Here is a 10594-nt window from a genome sequence, read left to right on the forward strand (position 1 = left end):
CTCTGCAAGACACGCTTCTTTCCAAAATTAAAAAACAATTACTAGTCTGTATTTGTTTTAGTATGATTTTTTTTTCTTTTTTGTTTGTTTGTTTTTGCAAAGCAGCATAGCAACACTGTGATTGTAGGATGTGCCTGAGGTTGTGGTCACAACTCAAAACATTATTTGCACATCAGGAAGAAAACTGGAGGAGATGGGGGTCTTTAAGGAAAACAAACAAAAAAGGTACAGTTCTAGAGAGGTCACTGCACTGCTCCTTCGACGTGCGCTCTCCTGTAGCTTAGCTGGTGGCCATCTTGTTTTCCTCCAGGAAGTGAGGGAACTGGTGTTTGGGGACGCTGTCGGCAGCTCCCGGCTTCTCCATCTCGGCACTCATGGCTGACTGGGAGCCGTCCATCTTGGAGGTAGCAGTGTTATTCACCACAGATCTGGCCCCCAGAGACAGCAGGAGGGTGGGAATGCCACCTCACAGAGATTTTGTTTGTCTTCATGGCCAGGTCACCGTTGAGCATGGTGGTGTACTGGTTCCACACAACAGGGTCCACAGTCACTGAAGGGGCCAGGATTTCCTTGGAAAATATCTCGGCGACCCTCTTTCCGTCCGTTCCTAATAGAGCCATGGTGTTCTCCATGGCCAGCTTCCTGCCATGGCGTGCCGAGCTATCGTTGGCCCCATGCGTCATATAATGGACCTTCAAGTTGCCTTTGGTGGTAGAAGCTCGCCCACAAATGTTACACACGAAAGGCTTCTTCCCAGTGTGATTCTGCTCGTGAATCTGAAGCGCGCTCGCAGGTGAGTTCTTCCCGCACCTTGTGCAGCTGTGCTGCTTGGCCTGTCTTCGGGGCTGGACCGCTAACAAGGGTGTCATACCTGGGGACATGGTTGCAGGACCAACAAATGCACCAGGAACTTCAACTTTGACATATGTTGGCTGGGCTCAGATAAATGTCGGTGGGCCACTGCTCTCAGTGCGGCTGTTCTCGGAGCTGTCCACTTTACCACCAGCATCGGGAGACTTGGACTTGACACCCTCCGCTTGGCTATTGGCTGGGGAGACTGCCTGGAAGGACGTGGTCTCCAGGACATCTGGACTTCAGCTTGGATACTCCTGGTCCCCCATCACTGAGGAGGAAGAGTCGTTGGTCAAGCCATCACTCTCCACCGAACCATTTTCTTGGCTGCTCTGTCGCTGCAGGACAAGACCAGCAAGACCCGCCTTCCCCGGGGCATCTAGGGAAGCCACCGAGGCCAGCCCTAGAGTAGGTGATGGCGAGTGGATGCTGGGAAGGGGCATGGGAACCTTCGAGGAGCTGCCAGGGGCCTCCTGGGAGCAGACTTCATCTACATCGATGCTCTCGACATCATCATGACAGACAATGCTTTTACTGATATTTTCACGGACCATCATTGGCTCGGGACACATAAAGTCACAGGGATTCTCCGGCAGAGGCGTGTTGGGAATCTGACCGCCCATGTGCATCCGAATATGCTGCTGCAGCATGACCGCGTTGGTAAACTTCTTCTGGCGGATGGGGCACGAATGCTGCATCTTTATGGGCGTGTTGGTCCGGTGCACCCCAAAGTGTGTCTTCAGGTTGCCTTTGGTGGAGAAGGCTCGAACACAGATCTTACACTGGAACGGCCTCTCCTTGGTGTGGGTGCAGTAATGCATCATGAGGGAACTTTGGCAGCTTAAGATATGGTGGCATATGAGACATTCGTTGCGATCGGTGGTGGTCTTGTCGATGTTCTCCACCAGCTGCTGCAATTTCAGGGTCTCTGACCCCGGCTCAGGTGTCCCACTCCCTTGGAAGCCACCAACCCTCAGGGAATTATGGTTTAACCTCACCCCAGGTGGTATGGATCCATCCTCACTTTCCGCAGAAGGCCTGGGCTGCAGGTCATTGGGCAACGGGCCACCATGAGGTCCTTGGGGTTAGTCCCCGAAGAGAGATTCTGAGGTAGCCCTACATTGGGGGTCCCCGTCGCAAAGACGGGCTCTCCTTAGAGAGATTCATCTACGGAGACAGGGCCAGAGGGCGCATAGGGAAGGCCACTGCCTGCCGTCATCTTGTCATGGAACTCGGCAAACTGCTAGGGGTTTGCCTTCACCTGGGGATGCTGATGAAAGTGCACCTTGAGGTTGCCCTTGGTGGTGAACTGGTGGCCGCAGGCAGAGCATACGAAGGGTCTCTCTCCGGTGTGGGAGCGGAGGTGGATCTGCCAGGAGCTATCAGTCCCAAAAACCTTGCTACAGTACTTACACTTGTGCTTGTAGAGGACTTTGTCCTTGGGTTTGACATGTACCGGGGAGACACTCCGTGGCTTCCTTTCTCTTTCTTGGATGGGTCTAATGCCATGGCGGAGAAGGGGCTCTGGAAGAGCACAGAGTGTGGGGCCTGAGGTAGCAACACCCCCAAGGGGCGCGACAGGACACTGGGGAGCACCTGGGTCCCATCTGGCTTCAGGGCGAAGGGCACCAGCGCCGGGGACGCGGAGCTGGCAACGGAAGGGATGCTGGCGTGAGGTAGCTTGGCTGGCTTCAAGGTGTCCAGGGGGCAAAGCTGGGCTCCCCGCTTTCCGGCTGAGTAGAGCCACAGCCGCCAAAGCCTGCTGGGACACGTGGCTGCCCAGCGTCTTCAGGGAGTTGGCTCTGGCCACGCCGCTGGAGTGGAGGGCGTGGGAGGCCCACAGGTGCACCTGCACGCGGATCTGCTCCGCGAGCTGGATCTGCTGCTGCTGCAGACACAGGATCTGCTCGAGGACCCAGGGGATGCTGCTGGCGCCGGGCAGCGGAGCTGGGGGGTGTCCGTGTTCCGCCGGTTCACGGCCGCCTCGGTGCCCCGTAGTGCTTGACGCGTGATGTTGGTGTGGGCCACTTTGCTTCTGGGTAAATTAGCTTATGTCCTGAGGTGTGGGTGGCAGGGCGGCCTCCGTCTTGAAGTACACGACAGACTCTGCCCCCAGCTTCTCCTTCGTGTCCCCTGAGCTGCCACCGTCCTCTCTGTGACCATCCTTCCTGCTTGGGCTGCGTGGCTGGTGGCTCAGCACAGCCCAGGAGAACTCTTCTGAAGGCACCGGCCCCTCGCTGTCGTTCATGATGAGGACAGGTGGATTTTTAGTGCAATTTTTCTTATGGTCTAAGAACTCTGAGAAACTGAACAACTCGGCACAGCGTTTCTCACAGATGTGAGTCTCCTCCCGCTGAGGCCTCTTTATGCCTGCTCGGTCCACAGTCACATCATTGCCACCCCCTGGGGTGTTCATTGGAGCACCCGGCTCCCCCGCCGCTGGAGCCGCTGGGGCCATGTCTGCACGCTCCAGGGCCCCCTGCTGTGGCTGCTGCTCGCCCTGGTCCTCCTCCCAGGTGATGTGTTGAGGTTTTGCCTGCTTGGCGCCTCGACGTGGTGTGAGCATCGGGGCTTCTGGAGAGCCGTGGTTATTTGCCCACTCCGCCACAAATTCCTGGAGCTGGGAAATTCACCCCCCTTCGGCAGGAATGCGCATGTCCCAGTAAATTCCTGATGCTGTCTTTAAGTTCTTAATTTGTGTGGTAGGTAGAATAACACCTCCTCAAATATGTCCACATCCTAATCCCTAGAACCATTGAACATGGCACATTACATGGCAAAGGCGAATTAAGTTTGAAGATGGGGACTTCCCTGGTGGTGCAGTGGTGAAGACTCCACATTCCCAATGCAGGGGGCCCGGGTTTGATCCCTGGTCAGGGAACTAGATCCCACATGCATGCCGCAACTAAGAGTTCGTATGCCACAACTAAGGAGCCTGCGAGCCGCAACTAAGGAGCCCTGGAGCAACCTAATTAATTAATTAATTAATTAATTATTTTAAAAGATTGAAGATGGAATCTAGGTTGCTAATTGGCCAACCTCAACATAGAGAAATTATCCTGAATCATCCACGTGGGCACAATGCAATCACAAGAGTCCTTAAAAGTGGAAGAGGGAGGCAGAAGAGGAGACAGAGTCAGAGAAAGAAGTGTGACAATGGAAGTGAGTCAGAATGATGTGATGTGAGAAAGGCTGAACCTGCTGGCTTCGAAGATGGGGGGAAGGGACCAGAGCCAAGGAATGTGGGCAGCCTCTAGAAACTGGAAAAGGCAAGGAAGCCGATTCTCCCCTGAAGTCTCTAGAAGGGAATGCAGCCCTGCCAACACCTTGATTTTAGCACTGGGACCCATTTTGTACTGCTGACACCTCCAGAACTGTAAGATAAATTTGTACCCTGTAAGCCACTAAGCTTGTGGTAATGTTACAGCAGCAAATAGAAAGCTATTACAAAACCGCATCTAGATTCCAGGAGATGTTTTGCAAGACCGATGGCCCTTTTACTTTACTTCCTCACCGCCTCTCCCTCTCTGATTCTATAAAAGAAACTGGCATCCAGACCCAGATAAGATGGTTTTTCAGAGACACTAGGCTGCCATCTTCTCAGTCTGCCAGATTTCCAAATAAAGTTGTATTCCTTTGCCTCAACACCTCATCTCCGATTCCTTAGCCTGTCGTCCAGCGAGCAGAGCGAGCTTGGACTCAGTAAGAAATTTGGCTTAGCCAGCCAAGAGCCTTGCTGCTCATGGCTAGCCAGCCCGCTCAGGGAATATTGGGGCAGGGCCCTAGCAGCTGCCAGGACCATTGTCCTGAGGATCTTCCCTTCAAAGTTCCCTTGAAGTGGCACCAGCTACCCCCGCACTTGGCAGTTGAGGCAAGGAACCGACACACTTCCATTTGGGGAACTTTGGTTCCATCTGGGGCTACAAGTCGACGGACTCGATTCGATTCTGGAGGGTAAGTCACTCCAGCATGCACGCTAGGAACATATTTCCCCCTCAGTCTGGGTTTTTCCTTTATGGGAAAGCCAATCTGGTGGGGGTACCCTGCTGGAGGGGGGAATTGTTGCTGGACTCTTACCTGATTCTGGGAACCGGTTCACTGGGAACTAGTTCGTTGGTTTTGTAGGGTAAGTCTACCTGATCTGGGAACTGGTTCGTTGGTCTTGTCTTGGTTTTCTCTTGGTTTTGTGTGCATCAGTGCTAGAATTTGTGCCTTTTGTGTTGGAATTTGTCTGCGTCTTTTCTGTCTTGGTGTTATCAAACTTTTTTTTTTTTTTTTTTTTTGGCGGTACACAGGCCTCTCACTGTTGTGGCCTCTCCTGTTGTGGATCACAGGCTCCGGACGTGCAGGCTCAGCGGCCATGGCTCATGGGCCTAGCCGCTCCGCGGCATGTGGGATCTTCCCAGACCGGGGCATAAACCCGTGTCCCCTGCATCGGCAGGCGGACTCTCAACCACTGCGCCACCAGGGAAGCCCTATCAAACTTTTAAAAGTGGAAAATATCTATCCTGAAGGAGAGCCCTTTGGGGAATATATTAGATAAATGGGCAAAACATACCCGTGAGCCTAAGACTAAGAAAGACATGATGTATTATTGTAAAAGGGTGTGGACCCAATATATGTTAGGATCAGGAGAAGGATGGCCCCTGAATGGTTCACTCAATTATTACACAATCTCGCAGTTAGAACTGTTCTGCAAAAGAGCAGGGAAGGACTTCCCTGGTGGTGCAGTGGTTAAGAATCTGCCTGCCGGGCTTCCCTGGTGGCGCAGTGGTTGAGAGTCCGCCTGCCGATGCAGGGGACACGGGTTCGTGCCCCGGTTTGGGAAGATCCCACATGCCGCGGAGCGGCTGGGTCCGTGCGCCATGGCCGCTGAGCCTGCGCATCCGGAGCCTGTGCTCCGCAATGGGAGAGGCCACAGCAGTGAGAAGCCCGCGTACCACCAAAAAAAAAAAAAAAAAAAAAGAATCTGCCTGCCAATGCAGGGGACATGGGTTCAAGCCCTGGTTCAGGAAGATCCCACATGCCACAGAGCAACTAAGCCTGTGCGCCACAACTACTGAGCCTGCGCACTAGAGCCTGAAAGCCACAACTACTGAGCCCGCGTGCCACAACTACTGAAGCCCGCACACCTATAGCCTGTGCTCCACAACAAGACAAGCCACCGCGATGAGAAGCCTGCACACCGCAAGGAAGACCCAACACACCCCCAAATAAATAAATAAATATATAAATTTATTTTAAAAAAAAAGAGGAGAGAAAAGAGATGAGATTCCATATGTAGGAGCATTTATGCTATATTGCATCAGGAGGAAAAGGAGTCAGAGGGCTGCCACCTTATGGTGCAGGGGTCTGAAAGGAAACCCAAGGGGAAACCTGTTCTACACGTGAATAGAAAAAAATGAGAGTGGGGACAGGTTATTTCAAAACGGAAACTCCCCTCCAGCCTATCCAGCTCCCCAGTGGCTGAGCTGGCTGCGCTGGCAGTTGTTCCAACCGCCCCCTCCCATGCCAGCAACACATTCACTGCCTCCTGTTTCCCCTACCCAAGGGGATCAAACAGAAGTTTCTCTGATAACCTCCGGGGCACAGGGACCTGGTTTAGTATCACCATCTACGACCAGACAGGGCACTCAATTTGGACCGGGAGCCACTTATGCAGCAGGGTAATTTCTCTTGCCCCAATATCTTGTAAGAGGCCAGCAGACTTCTTTGCACTTGAGGCGTCCGATTCTGATTTCCCCACAGGGGGCCGGGTAACATTGACAGTGGGGAACAAATTGATTGATTTTCTAATAAATACGGGGGATCTTAAGCGGCTTGTAACTACTAAACAAAGGGGAAACAAAGTCATCCTAGGAGAAACTTGCCTGTATCTTTGAGATACAAATGTCCTATCTGGTCTTCTCATACCTCTGCCATCTTTTTAAAATGCAAATTTTGAAAAAGCGGGTACAGTAATTTAGAACTTGACTTGTTTTCCATAAATATTAGTAGAAAGGGTTTAGCCATCTAGACAAGTGAGCTTGATTTGTTCCATCTGCCAGAAAACCAACTTTAATCCAACCTCTTTTGTAAACGGATGGGTTTTACATTGCTGTACCTGACTCAGGGATGAAATTTTGAAATGAGAACTATGATGTCTCTCTGTTTGTTTGTGTATTTATGTGTGTTTGTGTCTTTGGATAACATTGCTGAGGTTAATCTGTAAATGAGCTCTATTTAATTGGCTTAAAGAAAAGTAAGCGCTTACAAACCAAACAATTCTAAATACAAGAAAAATTAAGCTAAATGAGTTTCAGGTTCACGTGGACTGTGAAATACATAGTATTAAATTAATACCTGGTATTAATGTTTAAGTTTGTTGATCTAATTAATATAGACATGTCTTTAGAGCCATCAACATTAAGTATAGTACTTTCACTGCACCTAGGTGTAATAGAAGTTAAATGAAATCTTGTTATATCTGTTGCAAATTTGTCAGCAAGAAAAATAACTTGATATGATGAAACTTTAAATATAAATGAAATAAGAGCTTTTAGGCAAACCATAAGAATAATTATGTTCTAAAAATCATCTAAAATAGTTTCTCCAGATTTTGGTAACTATTACTTGCCTCTTGGTTGTCACTGGAAATTAAGGTTTTTAAGAATCAGGGATTCTAATTTAAATATATAATTAAAGCCACTGAAAATAATAAGACATTAAAAAACTCCCACCAAATCCAACAACAGACATAAGAATCATACACCATGATCAAGTTGGATCCATTCCAGGGTCACAAGGATGTTCAATATATGCAAATCAATCAATGTGATACACCACATTAACAAAAGAAAAGACAAAAGCCACATGATCATCTCAATAGATGCAGAAAAAGCATTTGATAAAATTCAACATCCATTCATGATAAAAACTCTCACCAAAGTGGGTACAGAGGGAACATATCTAAACAAAATAAAAACCATATGTGACTAACCACAGCCAACATAATACTCAATGGTGAAAAGATGAAAGCCTTCCTGCTAAATTCAGGAACAAGACAAGGATTCCCACTCTCACCACTTCTATTCAACATAGTATTAGAAGTCCTAGCCACAGCAACCAGACAAGAAAAAGAAATAAAAGGTATCCAAATTGGAAGGGTAGAGGTAAAACTGTCACTATTTGTAGATGACATGATACTCTATATAGAAAACCCTAGAGACTCCACACAAAAACTATTAGAACTAATAAATGAATTCATCAAAGTAGCAGGATACAAGACTAATATACAGAAATCTGTTGCATTTCTTACAATTATACTAAAATGAAATATCAATAAAAGATAGTAAACAACATTTAAAATTGCAGCAAAGCAAACAAACAACAACAACAGCAACAAAAAAACTAGGAATAAACTTAACCAAAGAGTTAACTAGAAAACTGAAAACTATATGCTGAAAACTATAAAACATTGATAAAGGAAATTGAAGATGACTCAAAGAAATGGAAAGGTATCCCATGCTCTTAGATTGGAAGAATTAATATTGTTAAAATGGCCATACTATCCAAAGCAATCTACAGATTTAATGCAATCCCTCTCAAAATACCCATGACATTTTTCACAGAACTAGAACAAATAATTCTAAAATTTATATGGAAGCACAAAAGACCCAGAATTGCCAAAGAAATCCTGAGGAAAAAGAACAAAGTTGGAGGCATAACCCTCCCAGACCTCAGACAACACCACAAAGCTACAGTAATTAAAACAGCATGATGGGACTTCCCTGGTGGTCCAGTGGTTAAGAATCCATCTTGCAATGCAGGGGACACCCATTCAATCCCTGGTCACAGAACTAAGATCCCACATGCCACAGGGCAACTAAGCCAGGGCGCCACAACTACTGAGCTCGCGTGCCACAACTAGAGAGCCCATGCGCTCTGGAGCCCACATGCCACAACTAGAGAGAAGCCTGTGCACCACAATGAAGAGCCCACACATCGCAATGAAAGATCCTGTGCGCCACAACTAATACACGACGCAGCCAAAAAATAAACTTAAAAAACACTTTAAGAAAAAAAAAAAAACCAGCATGGTACTGGCACAAAAACAGACATATAGGTCAATGGAACAGAATAGAGAGCCCAGAAGTAAACCCAAACACCTATGGTCAATTAATCTACAACAAAGGAGACAAGAATATACAGTGGAGAAAAGACAGTCTCTTCAGCAAGTGGTATTGGGAAAGCTGGACAGCTACATGTTATTCAATGAAATTAGAGCACTCCCTCACACCATTAAGAAAAATAAACTCAAAATGGTTTAAAGACCTAAATATGACATGACATCATAAAACTCCTAGAAGAGAAAATAGGCAAAACGTTCTCAGACATAAATTGTAGCAATATTTCCTTAGATCAGCCTCCCAAGGCAAAAGAAATAAAAGCAAAAATAAGCAAATGGGACCTAATCAAACTTAAAAGCTTTTGCACAGCAAAGGAAACAATCACCAAAATGAAAAGACAACCTATGGAATGGGAGAAAATATTTGCAAGTGATGCAATGCAACTGACAAGAAGTTAATATCCAATATATACCATCAGCTCATACAATTCAATATCAAAAAAGCCAAACAACCCAATCAAATAATGGGCAGAAGACCTAAATAGACATTTCTTCAAAGAAGACATACAGATGGCCAACAGGCACAGGAAAAGATGCTCAACATTGCTAATTATTAGAAAAATGCAAATCAATACCACAATGAAGTATCATCTCACATTGGTTAGAAAGGCTATCTTCAAAAAGTCTACAAATAATAAATTCTGGAGAGGGTGTAGAGAAAAGGGAACCTTCGTACACTATCAGTGGAAATGTAAATTCATGCAGCTGCTATGGAAAACAGTATGAAAGTTCCTTAAAAAACTAAGAATAGAGTTATCATATGATCTAGCAATTCCACTCCTGGGCATATATCTGGAAAAGATGAAAACTCTAATCTGAAAAGATACATGCACTCCAGTGTTCATAGCAGCACTATTTATAGTAGCCAAGACATGGAAACAACTCAAGTGCCTATCAACAGACAATTAGTTTAAGAGGATTACATATATATATGTATATATATGTATATATATATGATACACACATACAATGGAATATTATTCATCCATAAAAAAGAATGAAATATTGCCATTTGCAGCAACATGGATGGATCTAGAGGATGTCATACTAAGTGAAGTAAGTCAGACAGAGAAAAACAAATATATGATATTACTTATATGCAGAATCTAAAAAAGAATACAAATGAATCTATATACAAAACAGAAACAGACTCACAGACATAGAAAACAAACTTATGGTTACCAGAGGGGAAAGGGAGGGGGGAGGGATAAATTAGGAGTATGGGATTAACAGATACAAACTACCATACATGAGATAGATAAGCAACAAGGGTTTTACTGTATAGCTCAGGGAACTATATTCAATATCTTGTAATAACCTATAATGGAAATTAATCTGAAAAAAAGTATGTATATAACTAAATCACTTTGCTGTAACCTGAAATTCACAGTATCAACTATACTTCAATTTAAAAAGTGGCGGGGGCTTCCCTGGTGGCGCAGTGGTTGAGAGTCCGCCTGCTGATGCAGGGGACACGGGTTCATGCCCCGGTCCGGGAAGATCCCACATGCTGTGGAGCGGCTGGGCCCGTGAGCCATGGCCGCTGAGCCTGTGCGTCCGGAGCCTGCGCTCCGC

General features: G+C 46.7%; 1 pseudogene; it reads right to left on the reverse strand.

The window, feature by feature from the left end:
- Nucleotides 1-280: 280 nt before the first annotated feature.
- On the reverse strand, nucleotides 281-3418 carry LOC132500622 (sal-like protein 4; annotated as a pseudogene).
- Between the last annotated feature and the right edge of the window lie 7176 nt (nucleotides 3419-10594).

This window comes from Mesoplodon densirostris, chromosome 13, assembly GCF_025265405.1.
Source record: "Mesoplodon densirostris isolate mMesDen1 chromosome 13, mMesDen1 primary haplotype, whole genome shotgun sequence".
Taxonomy (NCBI): domain Eukaryota; kingdom Metazoa; phylum Chordata; class Mammalia; order Artiodactyla; family Ziphiidae; genus Mesoplodon; species Mesoplodon densirostris.